Source organism: Cyanistes caeruleus, chromosome 10, assembly GCF_971803275.1.
Source record: "Cyanistes caeruleus chromosome 10, bCyaCae1.hap1.1, whole genome shotgun sequence".
In the NCBI taxonomy this organism is placed as follows: Eukaryota; Metazoa; Chordata; class Aves; order Passeriformes; family Paridae; genus Cyanistes; species Cyanistes caeruleus.
Window position 1 is genome coordinate 7,366,111 of NC_141710.1, and position 21,337 is coordinate 7,387,447.

Below are 21,337 nucleotides of genomic sequence, written 5' to 3' on the forward strand. Positions count from 1 at the left end.
CATAAATTAAATGTTTTGTGTTGGGGTCCAAAGGGATCAATCACTCATCAATTAAGGATTTTAATCAGCCTGCATTCTTAAATTTGACTTTCTCACTGTCAAAATTAAATATTGCTACTATTTTAAGACCAAGCAGTAGTATAATATCTTCATGTATTAATCTCTGTATTACAGAAGAAGCAACAAAAAATATTTTGTAGTTCTAATAATGCAAAAAAAAAAAACAACTCAGTGACTTGTGTCCTTTTTAGTTTGTCCCCTATGAAAATGTGTATATTATTTCAGTTAACTACAGTATGACAGAAATGGTATGAAATAAATCTGTGAAGGAAAAACTGGCAAAATCTCTGCTCTAGTTTATTTTGTACACAAAGGAAAAAGAGATTCTTTTGTCACATATGCATTAGAAGTAAAATTTCTATTGTGCTGACATCAATGTCAAGTTCTGAACAGTTTCAGCTGAGCAAGGATTAAATTTCAGAAGTTTGTTTTATGCCAGATAACAACTTCTCCATCTAAATCACATGTTCTATAAAGCACTGTGATGGTCTCTGGGTTTTGTCAAAGGAACTGTTCAGCTCTCTGGCTGGATCAAAGCTATCCTTGCCACCGTCATAATAATTAATAAGGTATTAGTAATTCTTAATTAGGCACTATTCCTAAAATCCTTGTTTTATTTGAACTTGCCATAATACTGACTCAGAGACTTTTACATTAATGTTTGGCAAAACTTTTTTGTGCCTCAGAAAGTGACATAAAAAATTAATTCTAAATGAGAAGAGATTTTCTTATAATAGATCATTTTCTGATGATGTACATAAGGTTTTTGAGACATATAAGGAAAGTACCTAAAATATGGATCTTTGCTTCCCTGGGTAATCATTGCTTAGAATGTGCTTCTGCAGAGATGTTCTGATTCATTCCTTGGGGAATGTTGACTGTATAGGGAGATTTCCTCTAAAATACACTACAGAACAGTAGAGGTTTTAAACTTGACTGTGAAAATATCATAGTGTGGACAGCATGCCTTCAAATGCCATGAACAGCAGTCATGGGATTGTCAGTTTTGTCTAATATTTAATGGTAATTCACTTTATTCTGTCAGATTACATTTGTCTGTTAGTTTATGTCTGTAAGGGGCTCCAAGGAAAGTGTGCTGTGATGGTACAGACAAATGGGGAAGACTTAAAAAAGCTCTTTTTAACAAGCCTTATGCTCAGACATGTTTTGGTTTTTTAAAGTATGTTGATATATAAACAATATAAAAGTACATGTCAGCCTTTAACCCCTATTTCACTCCCAGGCCTAGGCCAGCTTTGGTACTATTTCTTTTTCTTACCCCTTTTTAGATCATTCAGTACACAATCTACTGTGTGACAATCATATAAAACTGTGTCAGACTCAGCCAGTGACTTTAATTGTGTCACAAATGTAATGTGACATGAGCAATGCACCCTGGTGTTCCAAGGAATAACACAATGTGTCACAGTGGCAATGTGTAAATTAAGCTTCTCCAAGTGCCATTGTTATGGAAACTGTGGCCTTCAAATGAAGCTATTGCACAGGAGTGCAGGAATCTGAGCCCAGGAGCAGCTCTGGCCTGTGCTGAATTCTTTTCTGTCATCTGTAAATAATGTATCCTAGATAGACTTCAAAAGATTTTAATTAAATGGTTATTCTAAAGGTGTTTATATGTATCAAAAATCTACAAGACTGCAGATATGTTTTTTTCTAACCAAGGTACAGTTCATCTGCCAGAGAGGGGATTCTTTTTCTTTCACCCCACAGCTGTAAATATTCCTGTTCATATAGGTATTTTGACTACTTTGTGTATGCCACTTATTCTACTTCAAATTCAAATTTCTATGAATCATGTTCCCGAATATTTCATAAACTTGAATAGATATTAATTTAACATTTTGGAAGGAACAGTAATTGGATGTCTCTTGCACTATAGTATGGAACATTTAAATTGCACCCATCTCTGTATTTTGCAGTTTAATGCTTCAGTCTATGTGATAGTTACAGACTGACTCCAGTCAAGAGACCCTTTTGTTTTGTTCATTAAAAAGAGATTTTGATATGTGCTTGGTGTGCTTGATTAGCAAAGCCAACAAACTTCTACTGTCTATAGTAGCCAATAAAATTATATTCAGTGGACTGTGATCTTTGCATGAGACAGTCATTTAGGACTGGGTAGCACTGTACTGGTAGAGCTTGGTTAAATGTTATTACAATTCAGGTTCATTAATTTTTCTAATTAATCTGATTGATTAGAAGTAGTTGTGAAGCCCAATTGGAAAATCAGAACAACAAAGTCATTGAAAAACCAGCTGACTATGGAAAAAGATCTGGAAACGTGCTACTCTAAAAGATGAGACCAAAAAAAAAGAGCCAGAAAAAGAGTCCTGCCACAGTCACAAACCTGGAATGGTTAGAATGTTTATTCCCCACTGCCTGGAGCTAAACCATCCCTAATGGTGTTAGTTCCAGCTCGGAAATAAGTAATTAGGTAAAGTCTTTTCTGGTCTGGCTTCCCATTCCTTTGCTTTTGAAAGCCAAGGATATGTTTGGCATTTTATAAGTGGGAGTGGAAGTGACCATTCAGTACAGAATTCTGAGAGGAGCCTGAGTCAGCACTCGTGGTCCAAACCAGTGGGGATATTTTAGGGTTACCAGCGAGCTCCACCAGCTCAAACAGCTTCAAAAACCTTTCCTAGCCAGGGCTATGCCAGTGATAATGGTGCTAAAGGCTCAGCACCACACTTAGGCCTGACTTTGTATCATTACAGGCTAGGCCTGAGCACTGAGTGAGCTCCCATCTGGAATCCAGTTTGACACAGAATGGCAAGTGGACATAATTGAGAGCTCCTCTTTAAGAACACTCCTATTCCAAGCTGAAGTATCAGGGCAGAATTTTCCATTTATCTCCTTTCAGGTCAGTCTGGCTAATAACCATTCCGTTCTCCAGGTCATTATGCCGTGATCAATATATTGATATTTTCTGTTAACTACTGCCATAGATGGCTTTTGCATGTCTTCATTGCTGAAGTGGGGCTTAGTCACTGTTTGTGTATTGGAACTTCCATCCAAGTCAAGCATTTCAGGTGTTTGGGGTTTTATTTTTTAATCATATTCAATTAATGGGCTTCTTTTTTACTTTTGCCACAAGCCCATTTGCACTTTACTGTGTTGAAAATATTCATAACTACAACTTATATATTAAGAAATATTATATATTATATTTATATATAAATATATATAATATGTATATTTACCTATATTTTAAATATTATAATATATACAATATTAGAATATTTATATATGAAATATTATGTATTGTATTGTATTGTTCTCACAAAGTGCCCACAAGCTCCATAGGAGCCAGCACTGAGGGCTTGATTTCTGAGTTCTGTGTTTGTATATTCTGGACAGGATGGACAAGTCACAAGCTCTGGATCTGTGTGCAGGCTACTCTGGGCTTCAGAGTGAGTGTCTGAGCCCTCTGAAGAGAGAAATATATCAAAAGTGTATCTGTGTCCCACCAGCACAATTAAACTCTCCAGAATGTGTTGAGGTGGTGATTATTGAGCTTCGCAGACGTGTTGAAAGAACTCAAAATTGCCCCTTTACACCAGAGGTTTTCATTTAATTAATACTATCAGATAGGCTGCAGTGTCCTATTTCAGAGTAATCAGATTTCAATTATACTGCAGTCAAGGCCCCACAAGACCACATAACTTCCCTGTTTCTGCAGATTACACTCAGTTATGATGATATTTTGAATATTTTAATTTGTCTTTTTTGTGTGGTTTTATGTCAGAGATGCAAGTTAGATATATTTTTCCAACAAGCTGACTTTTTGCATTAATTATTCAGATTCAGGCAGATCTGAAATATTCTAAAAGGCTTCTATAACCTTCATTTCAGCAATTAACACTCACTTTTAATGTTAGTCTTGTCTGCCAAGCAAATCACCCAGCTTGGCCTTCTTTGTGCCAGGATACATTTTTTCAGCAAAAAGAAGATGTTGATGCTTCCATGTTCCACAACAAGAAGACAGAGAAACTGGGGAGAGTACCTGATAACAATGAATTAAAGATATTAACCACTAATATGTTGTAGAAGATATTAATTATGTGTCTGGGCTTCCTCAGCATGATTTGTTTTGGTATAACAAAAAGAGAACAAAAATCAATGGACAATTAATGTGATTTTATGAGAGAAAAACAAAAAAATTAATTTCTCTGTACCTGATCTATTCAATTGGTGGCACATACAAACATCAGTTAGTGTCCACCACTTTTCTCTGATGGGACTTTGAAACTGAGTAGTGAACCATCTGAAATCCCTGAAAGGTATTCTGTGGTCTTCCAAAAACTTGGAATCAGGTTCTTATCCAGACATTTGATTTTCTTCTTTTCTCTATCCAAGGTTTCAGAGCTTCACGTTGAAAATGGTTTATGTAATAAGATCAGCAGGGCTATTAATACCCTAAATACAATGTACATAATTAATGTATAATGCACTAGCGTTAATCTTTCTTTGTTGTGGGTAAAGAACAAGACTCATATTTGGGGGAACTCATCATTAACTTATGATATCATAGTAATGTCACAGGAGCAAGAATAAAAGATTAAATTAATTTGATGTTCTTCACTGGTCTCGGGCTCTGCGAAGTGATTTGAATGGCTTGCATTGTAACAACTCCTGTAAACACAGAAGGCAAAGATTAATTAGAAAACATTAAAAGCTCTTGGCAAATAAGAATTTTAGTAACACAGATGCTGCATACAAATAATCCTCATATAATATAATTCTATTGTTTCAGAATTCAGGCATAAGTAGGGAATGCAGTTCCATTGTAATGCTCTAGTGTGAGATGTGACAGCTAAGATTGCTTCAATGACCCTCATTCAAGAGGGTGTGAATATTCAGAAAGTGATCCTTATGCAAGTTTTTTATTACTAGATCTACCTGATATACTCCCTTATTTCATACATATTGTATCTCTCTTTACTTAGTTTTTTAAAATCAATTTCTCCCTATCTCACTCGTTTTGCTGACAATTGTTGAGTATAGAATACAGTGATAGGAGCATAGAGTAAATTTAATGACAAAGTGTAACAACTGTACACACTGTAAGGTGGTAAACAGTCCAGTCAAAAGCCCAAAAAATTAAAGAAAAAAAGGAGGAAGGACATTCTTTCAGATGCCATATAGAAGAGAAACGGGTCTCAGTAACAGAGGATCTAGGTTGGCCTTCATACATTTGAAGATCACATTTCACCCTCTTGAGCTCACATACAAGGGGTTTTTCTGTTTAGCTGTGAATCTTCCAGGCTGAGGAAGACACAAGAGAAATAAATAACTGCAGAAACATTTGGAAGTTTGTAGTTGCTGCAGGAGTACAGCACAGTAGTGCAGAGCAGAAGGGCACTGACAGCCATGAATTTGACTCTGCTCACCCAGGCAGAATTCTTGCTTGAGAAATCCCTCTGGCCCTCACCCCTCTAACTCCATCAGTGGAAATCAGACCTCAAGTTGCTGCATGAAGATGAAAATCTCAGACCATGCCATAATGGCAGCTGAAATTCACCAGCAGAAGAGAAAGCACAACAGTTGGAATGGCAAAGCTATGACCAAATCCATCCTGCCAGGATCAGGCGGACAATTTATGAATAATTTATTCACAGAATGTCAGAGGGTTTTGGATTCAGAAATAATGTCTGAATAAACTCCATAACCTGTTTAAGAGTAAGTTCTGTATATTTTTTCAAACATTGTTCTGATTACCTGCTCATTCATGAGAATGTTTTTGTGACTTCAGGTACTGAAGTTTGCCATCATCTTAAGAAATATGGCTAACATAGTTTCTGTTACATTAAGCAATTAGAAAATATTATTCTGGTTTTCTTTAAGTAACCGTGATTATACATTATTATTAACCAGCGTAATTATCTACTAATAAGTAATGTCTACCTACTAATCTACAAAATAACCTACTAATCTACCTACAAAGACCTGCCAAGACCTACTAGTAAATATTAATCACACTCCCAAGGCACTGGAGGACAAACATCTTAGGCTATGTGCTTCACAGGGCACATTACTGGCACTACTGAGATATTAAAGTAAATGTGAAAGCATATTTCAGCTAAATTGTGGCTGCAGACTGGCCATCCACATTCCATCCTGAATTTGGAACCTCCTTCTCTTGGAAGGAGCAGCAGACTTGGTCCAGTCATCTGCCCTGTGACTGCATCAACACGAGTGCAAGGGCTGTGCTTCTTTTACCCATTTTTTCTGACCCAGAGATAATTTCATCATGACTGCTGTGCTGTAAGAGAGAGAACATCAGCAGCCATCTGGGTTACACCAGGTTACACATGCCTGCAATCCCATCTCCCTGGGAACTGCCTGCCTTTCTTTTCCACTCCAGTATCGTCCCAGCGCCATCAAGCACCATCAATATCGTGCCCTGGTGCTTTCCTTTATTACCACACCCTGGTATCACCCTGGAATCCACTGTGCTCTCCAGCCCAGTATCTTCAGCATCTTTCTGGTCTCCAAAGCCCTCAGCAATTATTGCTTCAGGCGAGAGGGCCCAGTGACATCTGCATCCTCCCTGCCCATCTTACTGCATCTCTTCCAAACAAGGTAATTTTAGTTAAAGTCAAGGTCATCTCCACACAGATCCCATCCCTGGGATTTTGCAGACACTGCAGGAGTGTGCTAGGCTAAATATTTACATCACAAGTTCCCAGTGACTATCCCAGAACCACTCCCTCAACCCAGTATCGCTCCAGCTCTCAGATGATCCCATGGCACCATAGAGTCATCTCCTCCCACCTCTCACTCTGAAGGGCTACATGAAAAAAGGCAAGAATTACCTCATGCTAATAGAGAAAGTGTGATTAATATTTTCTCTATACTTAATCTAGTCAGCTCACTCACTAGGTGCCATAATTAATGAGTGATTAATAAACAGATGTGTATTCCTAGATGGTTCTTTGTTCTGAGGGACATCCTCAGGTATGCAAATACCTTGCTCGTGGCTGCCTACCTATCACCTTACCCATGCAGCAGGAAACAGAATTTTCTCAAGCCTTGCTACAAAGAATTGGGAAACACCTGCTGCTAGTATTTCTAGGCACACACTTGGCAATTGTACCTCTCCTAGTCCCAGTTTAAACAATCTGAAGGCTGAATACCTCTTGCCTCCTTGGCTCTGAGCTGGGAACAAAGTGGGGTAGCTTGAGTCTGGGTGGCTGCTGGGGAGCTGGAGTGGCTCTTCTGTGCTCAATCCACCTCAGCATATCCTCAATCCTCTCACCTGAGTGAGAGGAAACATAAAGCATGTGTTGCACAGAAAAAGATGAGGTTTGGATGAAACCCTCACCTGAGTGTCTCTGCTTCCCCTCAAGAGTCTGATTCGCTTTTGTCAAAACTAAATCTGTCATTAAGATACTTTTAGAGTTAAAACAGCAAAACAGCAGATATGGTGGAGAGAAATGGTTTTAACATAAAGGTCTGTCCTATAGGATTCATCCAACTTTCTTTGTGGAATACTGCTCACAGTAAAGAACTGAAACTTTATGACAAATGTCAGGAAATACAGGATATATATTCCCCCACTGATGTCGTCCACATAATTTTTCCTCTTTTTTCTTTTAGCAGCCATGCTCTCTTCACCTTAAAAAGAAGCTCTTGAAATTAAATGCCTCTATGGAAAGCCCACATCTGGGTCACAGTTTAAAGGCTGTCGTCTCTGTGCTGTTAAGATGATTCTTGTCAAGCACAGGAATGAGGAGACACATGTGCAAGCAACTGGGCACATTCAGGCAAGATATACTTGTCAGCCACTGAGTCTGCAGTGATTTATCTGGATTTAGGGTTCACTCCTGCTTTCCGTGCAGATTTCAAAGGAAATTGCAAACATACATATTCATCATTCTCTTTTAATGGAGGTACATAATCAGGAACTAAATAAGAAATGACCTTTATTCAAAATTGCAAAACAAATGGAATAGACTGATAAATACATTGGGATATTTTTATAAATTATGTTCCATGAACTTTGCACTCTGCCTGATAAAACTGTGGGGGGTTTATTTTGTTATCCCTTGGAGGCACATTTTTGATCCCAAACACACTTGCTTTAGAGTAAAATATACCAATATTTAGCTCTCTTTCATTTTCTATTCAGACAGATAAAAATGTAACTGTGTGACTGTATTAGCTGTAGGTTGTCCCTAGGGGTACGACAGTCATGTTTGAAGTTTCTTTGTTTGAGTAAGGAGTATATGTTTCAAGCCCCTCTGAATGTTCTTCATGCTGTAGTTGATCAGGTTCAAAGGGCAAAAAGAGAATGGCATTTTATCCTTCACTGCTGAGCACTCCTTGAAGTACTGCAGTCTTCATTTATGGCAGTCACCATCTGTCTGACCTACTCATGTGGCCTGGTTAACTGTAGGATCCAAACATCTCACATTTCAGATTTATTCATCCTCACAACACCTGATAGAGCATCATTTTCCTGTTCTTATAGTGGAGGAAGTGAAATATTTGGGGGAAAAAGTTGTAAATGGCCAAGTAACTTGTAATGTTAGACTGGAAACTATACCACTGTTGTTCAGATCAAAGGAAATATTTAAGTGCCCAACTGGCTTTGTTTTTAATTGAAAGTTAGATACTGAATTAGGCTAAGATCAGTTTACAGCAATATTCATTTTGCATTCATGGATACGACTTGCAGGAATAATTTTTTTCTTAATAAAACTCCACATAATGAAGCATGAGAAATATATATAATTATGAATCGTGGTTTTATGTGTTTAAAATGGAGGATGGATGGAGGAGACAGACAAGGGCTAATAGAGTAGGCTAACTGAGGCCCACCAAAGAGAGGCATGTCTGTGTCCTGTGTCTTCTTCCTCTGTGCTGGACAGGGAAAGGATGGCTTTACAGACAGGGTCAAGAAATGAAAACAGCAGACATATCACTTACATTTGTAAATGTCTGCTCTGCCTGTCCCTGCATCAGAGCAGCTCAAACACTCCCTTTAGCTTACACTTCATGCTTCAATGTCCTTCTCCTTCGCTGGTGTCGCAGCCTCCCGGGCACTGGGCAGCCGAGAGCAGCCAGTGAGCTCTGCCTGCCTGCACAGGACACTCCTGCACTTGTGCAGATGCAAAGACATGCCCTTCTCAGGTAGGTGCAACCAGCTGGAATGGCTAATGGGGAATATTACTGCATCTCCTCTTAGTCCCTGCTTTGTCCCAGGATTACCATTGGCACCCTTAGCTTCCTACTGCCTTTCATCCTGAGAGCTTTCTGCCTGTGCAGGGGATCTGCAGTGCAGCCACTTCAAAGCGCAAAGGAACATTAAGGTGTAGAAAGGGCAGCTGAGGAGATGGCCTTCAGATCCTGACCCACCAGATTTGCATCTTTGGTGCCCACACAGAGCAAAGGAGTTTAGTTTCTAAGGCTTGCTCTCACAGAGGTGCTGTGAGTGGAGGATTGCATGGTGGCAAAGGCAGCGCTGTTGTGAAGTCTGGTTACCACTGGTGACGTCTGTTCCTGGTGTCAAAGGGAAGTGAGCCCAGACCAAAGCTTTTCATAGACTGCAGGACTCACAGCGTTGCTTTGTATCTACACCAAACTGTGCTGCAGGTTACTGGCGGCTCTGACAGGATTCCTGTCTATTTTTCTGGATTTCCTATTTTAAGTTACACCCCAATCTACTAGTCAGGTTGTTTGAAAAGTTGCTTGAAACTCCTACAGAATTTACAGGCACTGCATAGGGAAACTGACCCTTGCAGCATCACATGGATTGCCTATTTTTTATGGGAAAAGCTTCAAAATACATGTAAATGGTGTGTCAGGGGTTCTGTGACTGCCTGGTCATAACAGCCAGTGGAAGCACTGGCCAGGGGTTCATGAGTCCTCTGAGCCACAGATTTTTTTCAGGGTAGTTCTGCATCATTTTCCCTCCCCAACTTTAGCATAAAGAGGACACCCTGCTACTGTTCTTAAATCTGGTGTCAGGAGATATTCGTGGAGGTTTATTTTCTCCTCTTTTCTCTTGAGGGTTTGGACAGGAAGCTCAATAACATCCTTTCTGCTTTAATTTGACGGTTTTCTTCCCCTCTGCATCCACGGACAGTGAAAGAAGTTTAACTCAATAGTATAAAGAAGAATTTCTAGCAGTGAACCTTTTTCAGAGAAATGTCTCAAATATTGTGCATCTTTATTATTGAAGTCCCATTCCATTTGGCAGTGTACAAAAGTAATCAGATGTCTAACAAAAAACATGGTGTAAAGTAGGGAACAACACTGGAAATCAAATTCTAAACAAAATTATAGAGGGATGAGTAATTCTCACTTACTTCCCTGAGCTTTGGGTCAAGTCTTTATGGCACAAAATAAAGAACATGTCTCTTCCAATAAATAGTAAAGTTGCCACTCACTGGGAATGGGCACACAAAGGGTGCTCTTTCACTGTGAGCTTCTATCCTACCAAAACACCAGCTATCTCCCAACAATTCCATAAACAATGTAGATTTAAATCTATATGAGAACATGTAACAGACATAACCAGAATCACATTCCAATGCTCAAATTTTCTTAATTAAAAACTACTTTATACCCACAGTATATTAAATACAGCATCCACATTATCTGATTATTTTGAAAAGAATGTACATGCAATATTGCATTCTGGCACCACAAAAACCTTGATAAATTCATGATGAAATGCAGCAAACATTATTTATTTCTAAAATCCAGGCACTAAACTTGAATATACTCCTGGATATTTTAATTAGCAATTTTAAAAATGCTAAGGAAATTTATGTGCTCCCAGTTGTCTGTTCAGGTTAAATTAAATTATTTCTGAAAGAAAAATGATTAGAATTGTTTTAGTTCTTAATCAATATTATATTTACATTTATTTTTCTTGTACTACTTGATTAATTCTTTTGAAAATGGTGGAGTAGGTAGCTTATTTTCAGTTTATTATATACTCACATGTATCTGCACTTTCACTAATGGATAAACCTCTTGCAGTACAGCAATAGCATGGAAATCATAAAATTATGTTTTTTCAGCTTGGCAACTGGAATTCTACCATGTGTCAACAGAACTTGCATTAATAAGTTTTCAGCTGAGCCAAGTTCCTACATGAAAATATCCTTCCTGGAAATCATGTAAGTTATACATTGCACAAAGGACCTGATTCAGCTAGATTCCCTTAAGATGATGCAAAATGAATGAAAAAGAGACAGTACAACTTATCATTCTTATTTATCTACACTTCCCACTCTGACAGACCCAAAGCAAAGACCTAGACCTGGAATGAGCCAAGCCCTGCAGCCACTGGAGCTCCTCTGGTGTGAAGGACTCCACGGAACTGTCCCACAACAAACACATTTGAAACTCACCCTGCAACGTACACTGCCATATTCCTAATATATAAAGAAGCTGATGGAATGGAAACCACATCAGCAATGGTCAAAAGGGCAAACATTCTCCTTTATTTATGCCAGATTTCTGAAGACTTTGGTTGGTCTTTTCTCTGTGTTAATCATGACACTGTTTACATCAGCCACAGACTCTGTTCTGCAAAATGATGTAAACTCTAGTTCCAATCAGATTCAAATTGAAATAGCACCTGATTAAGTTGGACTGATGGAGGGACAGAGGGTTATATTACACTTTACAATATACTTCAGAAAGTTTTTTTCAATTTTTCTAGCTAATCATTACCCCTCTAGGGAGTTTCATCCTGCAGAGCTCCTGTGTGCTGTTGGTGTAGCACCTCAGGGACAGGAGCTGTGGTGTCAGCAGCACAGATCTCTGTGCACCTTTTATTTAACCCATGAGATTCCCAGTGTCACCAGAGCTCAGCAGGTGACTGCAGCCACAGAAACAGCTCTCATAGCTGATGTGAGGAGCTGTGCTCAGCATGGGCTTAGAGGAGGAGAAAGGCAGTGCTGTCCCAGCAGTGTGAGTTGAAGGCGTCAGAAGCAGGAGAAAGTCATGCAAGATTCCTCAGGTTTTATGCAAATTGCTCAAGACTTGGCAGGTCTGTTAAGATCTCAATGCTGGCAGACACACTGTGTGTACATCTGAGGTTTGGTATATTTATGTATATAGTGTGTGTAGGCCTAAGCAATGAAAATTAGTCAGTCCAGTGTTTCACCAAAACTGAAACCCAAACAGAAATTTTGTGTTGTCAAACAAATCCTTCACATCTATTTCATAGCATTTCATTTACTTTTTTTTCCTCTCCTGTGCCAGAACTGAAGTATGAAATCCTAATGCTTACTAAAGGAAATGTTTTTCTAAGACCTTTGCACCTATTTTGTATAACCTGAGCCTATTTTGCATAACCAAGAGGGTAATTCATCTATTTTGGATAACTCTCCAAGCTGAAACTGTTGAGTGCTCATAGTTAAGTAGCTGAGTGATATAAGTGACTTGATTTTTTCAATATTTATAAAGGTATACATGTAGTGGTGAAAATTATGACAAGTGCAAGCTCTTGAACACCTCTTTTATGTCTTTCCTTTACCAGTGCATCAGATATAAGTTTCCACAGCCTAAAGTGACTTTCTGAACTGTACTTCAGACCTCAAACTTTAGGTTATGGTTTGAAAAAGTTCTAAAAATGAAGTAAGTGTTTACATTTCTACAAAGGGAGAAGCACAAAATGACCCAGAATTGTTCTGAGGACACCAAACAGGGGGGCATGGCTGGTGCCACAGGAAGACACACAGCGAAGAAATGGGCTCATCTCTGCAACCTTGTGAAGTGCCACTTCTGCACCTGGGAAGGAGCATTCCCAAGAACCAAGAGGTGATGGGGCCACCTGACTGGAAAGCAGCTTTGCAGAAAAGGCCCCAGAGGTCCTGGTGGACCAGGAGAGGGAAACCTGACCTTGCAGTAGGGAACTCTGATGTACCTTGGGCTGCATTAGGAGTGTTGTCAGTTGGATGAGGGGGGTGATCCATCTCCTCAAAACCACACCATACCAGACCATGTGTCCAGTGCTGAGCTCCCCAGAACGAGAGGGACATGGACACTGGAGGCTTTTTAATGAGGGGCCTCAAAGATGAGGAAGGGACAGGAGCATCTCTCCAGCAAGGAAATGTTGGCAGAGCTGGGACTGCTCACTCTGGAGGAGAAAAGGGTTGGGGGGACTCTTTTACAAATATCTGAAGAAGAGGATGCCCAGTGATGGGGGAAGCAATGGTCAAAAAACAAACCAGAGGAGGCTCCAGCTAGAACCTCTTTCTAACTGTGAGAGTGACCAAGAGTGAGCAGCATAGGCTCCCCATAGAGGCTGTGGAGTCTCCAGTCCAGGAGATACTCAGAAATCCTCTGGATATGGTCCTGGGTCACTGGCTCTTGGCCCAGGGCGGCTGAACAGGAATAAAATGTCCCATTTCCTTGGACCATGGCTGCTTTCATTTGTGAGCATCTGACTCATCCTGAGGTCCTTGCTGGGAGAAACAAAATAGAATGTTCCCAGTCTGAATCTTTTTGAGATCAGAATCTTTTTCGTGTAAGAAGCAAAAAATAGATTAAGTCTAAATTAAATTTTGCAGTGAACTAGTTAAAATGCCTTGGAATTTACTGCAGATAAGCCATTTTACTCACATTTTAAATGAATATCTTTTATTTTGGTAACTATCTGGAAAACATCCATTATTTCTTCACATGGCCAGACAAAGACTGAGGAGACTTGACTGCTTTTACATGAGCTAGCAGAAAAATCAGATAAGTACAAAAACCTCAAAAAGGTTATATATACTTTTACCACAAATACAGTGTGATTATATTAATTGAAATTGTTCCTGATTACAGGATGCTGCTGATCTGAACCATTGTATTAAACTATTTTTAAGTCTTCATATGTTACTTAAATTTATGTTTGTATGGAGAGAAAATTAATTCATTTGATAAATATCCTGTTATGGGTTCAAATGAAAAAAGTGTGTTAGGACTTGGAGAGCAATTTCATTTGCCAGGCACACTAACACATTATTCTGAGTTAATTAAAATGCTTTCTTTTTTTTTGTTTGCTAATGCTTTTCATTTGAGTTCTGACCATTTCCTGATGTTTCAATTAGCTTTTTTTTCCCAGACATTTTGTATTGAGCATCAAGTTAAGTTCAATGGTTAGTGAATTTTATGACACTGTTACTCAACCAACTCTTAAGCTCTATTTGACTTTATAATATTTCAGATGACATAATAATTCAGATGACTTGATGTATGCAAACAGATACCTAATTCAGCTACTGTTACATATGTACTTAATGAGCGTTATGACATTTATGGAAATAGTCAGAACTTTTTCAATGAATCATTTTATGCTCCAACTGAAATCGTGCCAAAACTGGAACATTTTGGCAACAATATTAACTTTGATGAAGTTTCACAGGATTATTTCTAAACTCTAGAATAGGCTTCCTGGAAAATTGGAGTAAAAGATGGAAAAACTGAATTTCTAGAGCCAAACATGAACATTTGGCCAAAGTCCCACTTTTGCCAAAAGTCTTGGCACACTTTCATTTCAGATTTCCACAAAAAGATTTTCAAAGAAAAACACATAAAACAAGAGGCTCCCCCACTTAGCCTTCGGTCCTTGTTGGAATTGCCATTATTAGACTGTAGCAGTCTCTCTGGGTTTATAACCTGTTCATCACTTACACCTCTTCAGTTGTGCTTTGGTCAGTTGGAAAAACCTAAAAACCATTGTGTTTGCAATGGAAGAGACTTTGTGGTTCCAAATTGCTGCAGGAGGAAAAGAGCACCCAGGATGAGGGTGTGGAGGGAGCCTGCAGAGCTGGGCTGTGGATCATCCTGCCAGGGAGAGAGAAGGACTGCAACTCCCAGTGGGAGTTAGGGAGTTGCTGCTTTTGAATATTCACTCAGATGCATTCTTTCATCTGAAAATGCCAAAGTACTTCTAATAAATCTCAGTCTGGGAGACTGAAACAGACGTATTGCAGAAAGAAAGAATTAAGGTGACATAAGATAAAGGTTGGAAGCCTGAACCACGTTTGATGAAACAAGGGTAATTGATGGTTCAGAGTGGTCAAGCTGATCAAGCCAAAGTGGCTGAGGGACATATTTTAAATACAGGTTTTATTAAATTAGTTGGATAGAGGACTTTGAAATTTAGGGAAACCAGAGATGGAGATCTTGCAGCAATGAAAGAAGGGAGATGTGACAAAGTATGACAGATGTGAGCACAGATGTTTCAGCAGAAAAATAACAGATTAATATCAGCCTGGAGAAACAACATGGATGTGTAAGGGAAGGAAGAGGAAAAGATAATTCCTAGCTCATAACCATAGAAATAAAAATAAGCTGAAAGAACAGAATACAGTAACCTGAATACTTGACTTTTCACAGTTAATTTGCTGTTGCTTGTGCACTTAAGGAAGGACTGTGAAGACTCTAATAATTTTCCCACCCACTTTCAACTCCAAGAAAAAAGATTAAAGGTGATTTTTTTTATTTTTTTTTTTTAATGCACTTTACTTTGAGTATGTGTATATATAAGTAAGAACTATCCAGGTGCCCTCTCATTTAATAACCAAATTCAGGACTTTCCTGGCATAAATTAATACTCCATGTTCACTTCAAATGCCAGCAAACAATGATCTGATTTTCTGAAATGGAAAGTGCAAGGCATCTCAGAATAAACATTGTATCTTATGACTTAGCAAGAACCACACGTTCATCACAGTGCTGCCAAAGTACAGAGAAATTTGGAATGGTTTTGGTAATTTCAAATTACTTCTGGGGCAAGCACCCAATCTAAGAGACCTGAAAACTGAGCTGTTTCAAAAGAGAGCTCCCAAATGTAATTATTTAGTTTCAGAAAGCTGTAGCAGTAGCATGCCAATCTGAGACCCAATCTAGCAGCAGCTTTTGGTCTAATACAGTGACTATAGTCCAAATGTTTATAAATATTCTGTCTGGTAAGTCTAGGTGACTGTGCTGACAGCACAGGAGGCCATACCTGTGGTAGTTAAAGGATTTTTCAGCTGTTTGACCATGGAATTGTCAGTATGCCTGAACTGACCTGACAAATGCACTCTACATTTAACCAGCAAAAGTGTTCACATGCATTCCACCACAAGGCACCCCAGCACCCACCTTGAAGTTAACAGGACATCAAATTTTGGTTGCAAATCCAAATAAAGTTCAAAGTTTCTTGGTCTGGAGTGAATTCTCTCAGACCTAAGAAGGTATAAAGAGAAGTAACACGTGTCCATACTACTTGGTTAATTTTCCAAATGTTAAATTAATATATTTTTGAAAGCTGGACAATCAGTTGGAGCATCTTGCAGACACTGCTGTGAGAACAGGGCTGGGTGAGCTCAGCCTGCACTGCAATTCAGACATGGTGAGCAAGTGTAGAAGTGCACACAGACCATGGCTGGGAGAAAACTGCAATCCTTCCATTGTGGCTTCAGCTCCTGGCCTGGGCTGTCAGCAGAGTCCAGCACTAAAACACAGGGAGATCTAGTACCTGACACAAAGAATATCTGTACAAAGTGCCACATTATCAATCTCCCTTCTGCCCTCGTGTTCTTCTGCTACTGTAAAAATATCATCTAAAAAGATTAGAGAAAGAGTAAGTTATTGTTAATCTTTCAGATATCTCTGTCTTGTCTTTCTTGATTCCTTTTTTTTAATATTATTTCATCCAAAAATGAAGTTCTCTCTTTAAAAATTATTTCAAATAAATAATCTGGGCTCAGACCACTTAGGTTTTCATTTAAGAGGAAGGCAAAATAAATTAGTTTGGTACTTCATAATATGTATTGATCTACTGGACAGATTTACAATACAATACAATTTAATTTATAGAGTATCTCATAATACTGACATCAACAAAATGACTTACAGTGAATTTTAAACACATTATCATAGCATATCCACTGGCTAACTTAGAAAAATATCTTAGTTTATGTATTTTTTTTACAAAAGCTGAAGAAAGAAAGACATGGTTTATTCTGGAAGAAAGGAATTACAAATGTCAGAATAATGATGAGACAACATCAACAAAGACCTGGAAGCAGCAGCTAACAGGTATGCTCAGCTTGCAGGGAGCTGTGATACAAAATTCTCAATGAATTTGAATGAAACAGTAAGTTTCATTCTCCCTTATCCCACAGCCTGGGAAGATGTTTTCATCATAATTTGTGCAGCGTAGCATAACGAAGATATATATTTGATATAACTCTTTGTTTATTTCTGTGGAAAGCAATTTCTACTGAGATGAATTTCTCTGGATTCTGCACCTGGGATGGTGCAATCCTTATGAAGTGAGGGACAGGAGGCTGCAATGCAGCCCTGAAGAAAGGGAAGTGCCAAGTTTGGTTGATGGTGAGTTCTGTTTTCTCTTTTCAAGAAACAGAAGCAAGAAAATATACACCTAAATCTGATCCAGAAAAGCCTAATTTGAAACATATAAAATGAAAGAAAGAATGACACCAATCCATTTTTGATAACATAGTGGTTGAGCAATTTAAAATGTATATGGTCAACCTTGACAATAGGAACAGTCACTCCAAATAATCAGTGCTCTGGAGCTTCTGACCTGCATCACTCTGTAGTAGCATCTTCCTCAGCCACATTAATTTTATACTGTGTTTCAATATCTTTTTCCCCAAGAGCAAACCTAAAGTTTCTACCTGCCCTTTAATCACTTCTGGTTCATAGCAATCTGTGTCAAAGAATATTACAACAATAATATATAACTCTAGGGAACACTGATATTATGTAAACTGCAGCATAATACTTAACATATTAAATTCAATTTTTCAATTTAGCTATTCTCTGCCTGTTTTGCTTGGCTTTAAACGAGACAAATTTCCAGTGCCAAATGCAGCAGTTGGAACTGACCACCTACAGCACAAGATTAAGGAAATGAAAAAAATGCTGTGTATTTGTTCTGAAGCTAAAACCTCCTTCTCTTCAGCAAAGGAACTTCATTGATTATAAACCACACTGCTTTACATTAAATAAAATGGAAATATAATGAGCTATTGTGGAGTGAAGTATAGTTTATGTAAGGCTTTTCAATCTCATAAACTCTAAGGGAGGTCACTCTTCTGCTAACAGAATTTTCCAGGCTTCTCTACGAAGGAAAAATTTATCTGTAAACCTGGCAATTTTATTATAAAGCCAGTACATGTAGTGAAAAGAAGTTGATTACAGTTTATTCCAGGCCCTTTTATTCTACATATTTGCCCTGTCTGTAAATAACTTGTTCTTGACAGTGTTCCATCTTTTGTGGCTGTGTGGAGGAAAGCCCTGGTTTGGCTCTGCAGTCTCCAGAGGCTCAGCCTGCCTGAGACAGGAGGCAGAGCTCCGGTGTCACACGGGCTCCTGACTCTGCCAGCACCTCTCTGACTACTGCAGGGTGAGGCTGCAGCAGGAGCTCCTCAAGGAACACAGCCTCCTCCCCTTGCCCAGACACAAAAGGGTGACCATCACCTCTGGAGTTATTCCAGCTCCAGTGCTCAGTGGGAATGAGCATCCACAGATGAGAGATAAAACACTGACTCCAGAGGAAGGGTGGCCCTGCTGTCTGTTTCTGACAAAACAAAGTACATATTTCTGAGTCTTGTTAGCTCAGTAAATTTTTAATACTTACACAGTCACTTAAAACTTTTGAATGTAAATTCATTCAAAAATCTAATAGAATGATCCTATCAGTCTTGGAGCCATTATGATGCTTTCTCAAGTACAGGTACAAATGGTTGGGGGATGTAATGATGTAGTTTAAAATATGTACCTTAACCTAAGTTCTATTAAATAAAATAATTTCATTACAGTATGTGTGCTGGACAATAGCAATAATGTCATGGGTGCTACTCTGTGATCTCTCTCTCATCCTCTCTGAAATAAATCCAATATTTAATATATCCTTCGGTATAGATTTCAGTCTGTCCTTTTTGTCCACTGAAGGAGCACAACTGAAGACTCCACCATTTCCAACTCCCATGTAATGAAAATAATTTTTATTTTCCCATTTATTTTAAAGTTGCTTGACTTGCATACTTATATTCCTGCATACTTGTGTGAAATACAAGAGGTTTGTTTAAGTTACAAGTCAGCTCAGAGAGGAACAGAACCATAGGAAAAGAAAAACAAGTACATGTTCAGTGCATACCAAGATGGAATCATCAGATTACTTAAGAATACATAAAATTAATCTCAGCCAACATATTGGAAATTTACCCAAATTATAAGAGTTTTGAACAAGTACTTTCCAAACCAATAAAAATGTCAATCTTCTTCACAGAGCTCCTCCCTTCACTTTAGCTCATGGTGAAGCAGGAGTGTGTTGGGTGGCTGCTGCCAAGGCTGCTCTTTGTTCCACCATGGCATGGTGGCTATGGGACATCACAGGAGTAAGGAGACCTCTGTAAAATGAAGGAAAAGAAGAAATACTGTATTAAAAAGCCCATAAGATACCAGCAGATGCTGGTTTGCTGTCCCTCTCCTCAAGGAGAGCAAGTAAAAAAGCTGTGTTATCATCTCTTGGATGACTCTCGTGAATGAGTCAATATTTGTGCCTCATTTCAGAGAGAATGAATAGCAACAGACCTTTCAAGAGGTCTCAGAAGAAGACCCTACTATGCTGTGGATCTAGAGTTAACTTAAAACAGAGAGAATTGTGTTAAAATGAAGACAAAAAGACTGAGAACAGGCATCACTGGAAGGGCTGTGAGGGTGAGTTATGTATTAAATCTCAAGAGTCAGCTCAGAATTATTACACAGACCAATGTGGAAAGGATTTTTTAATATCTTTTTCTATAATGATAGAGAAAATTAAATTCTAGTAATTTTATGGATAACACATTCCCAAAGCACTGTTTTTATTCACAGAGATGGTTCCTCTCAATATATTTTACTAAACTCCACTTCAGCAGATTGGTAATTGTGGCTTCCATCCAACAAAGCACACACAGGTGAACCTGTGAGCAGCTGAATGGATTTTAGTGAAGTACAGATATGTTTAAGGTATTCATACACTTAACTCCTTTGCTGGATTATAATTTGGATGAACAACATCTCTGCATCACTCCATCAGCCTGTCCAGCAATGCAATGGAGCCATTGAAAAGTTAATGTTATTGTTAAGTCATTGGAAACAGGGCATGCACAAGTTGGGGAAATCATCTTGTGAAAGCACTTGTCTGAAATTAGCTCTTGCTTTTTAAAATTAGCTCATTTTTCTGAATAAGAGAACTGACTATTCTGTCAAAAAATGTTGAGATTAAATAAAATTAACATACTCAGTTATTAATCAAATAGGTGGCGCCTATTTGACTGCAGCTTAAGAGCACGTTTTAAAGGAAAAAGAACAAATGCAAAAGTACATGTGTTTTATTAACAACAGAAAAATGCTATTATTCATGTATTTTATTAGTTCTGAATACTATCCTCCTAATTAAAATTAATGCCATCTAGATTCCTTGACTACCATTTTAGTAAGAATAAAGAAAACAATCCAAATTTCCTATAAAATACTTTGCTGCACATTAGAAGTAATTATCAACTAAATTACTTAAATACCAAGCTTGTGCTACTATAGTCAATGAGGCTTGTGCTATACAGCAAATTAGATTTCAAAACCCAAGCATAAACAGAAGGCAGGGGCCTAGGCTGAGGAATCAGGAAATGGTGTTGAGCTCAACAGGTAAAATTATCCCTAAGGAATTGTTCAGCTTTGAAGCAGTGGGCCCTGATGGGCAGCAAGAGGCAGGTGCTGACAGAACACTGGGTGCAGAGCACTGGAGGTGTCTAACCAGGCTTGAACCTCACCTCAGTGAAAGGAACAAGATGGGAAGGTTTGCAGAACTGCCTGGGTGATTTATGAGATTAGATCCCGTTTCAACACTCCTTAGGTATTTAAATCTTAAGCAAACCCCATGACACTTAGGCTAGAGAGGCCAAGATTTCCTGGAAGAAAGAAAAAGATGCATAAAGGTCAGGTAGGTTTTTCAGTGGTCTAAAAAACACCTCTCTATGCCCCTGTTGTCTTAAGCATAGGCTAATTAATTTTTTTTTCTTTATTTTTTTTTTCCATTGATAATATGGTTTAAAGCCTGCTGAAATCAGTGGAAAGTCTTTCTCTGTATCAGTGATTTTGAACATCATTTGTGAAAAGCCCTCATGCATCATCTCCATCTGCAGACAGACAACTGAGCACAAGCCCTACATTTTCACTCTGTCCTTAGTCAGGACACTATCTGAGATCTCATTTATGAGACCTTCTCTAATCTGTCTGGCAGTAA

General features: G+C 38.5%; 1 long non-coding RNA gene across 1 annotated transcript; it reads left to right on the top strand.

Annotated features, from left to right (window-relative positions):
• Positions 1-1,546: 1,546 nt before the first annotated feature.
• Positions 1,547-19,770, top strand: LOC111933222 (uncharacterized). Its single transcript, XR_015274244.1, has 6 exons — positions 1,547-1,740; positions 2,793-2,938; positions 11,112-11,210; positions 12,703-15,521; positions 17,017-17,118; positions 19,624-19,770. It is a non-coding gene; the product is annotated as an uncharacterized LOC111933222 (long non-coding RNA).
• Positions 19,771-21,337: the final 1,567 nt, after the last annotated feature.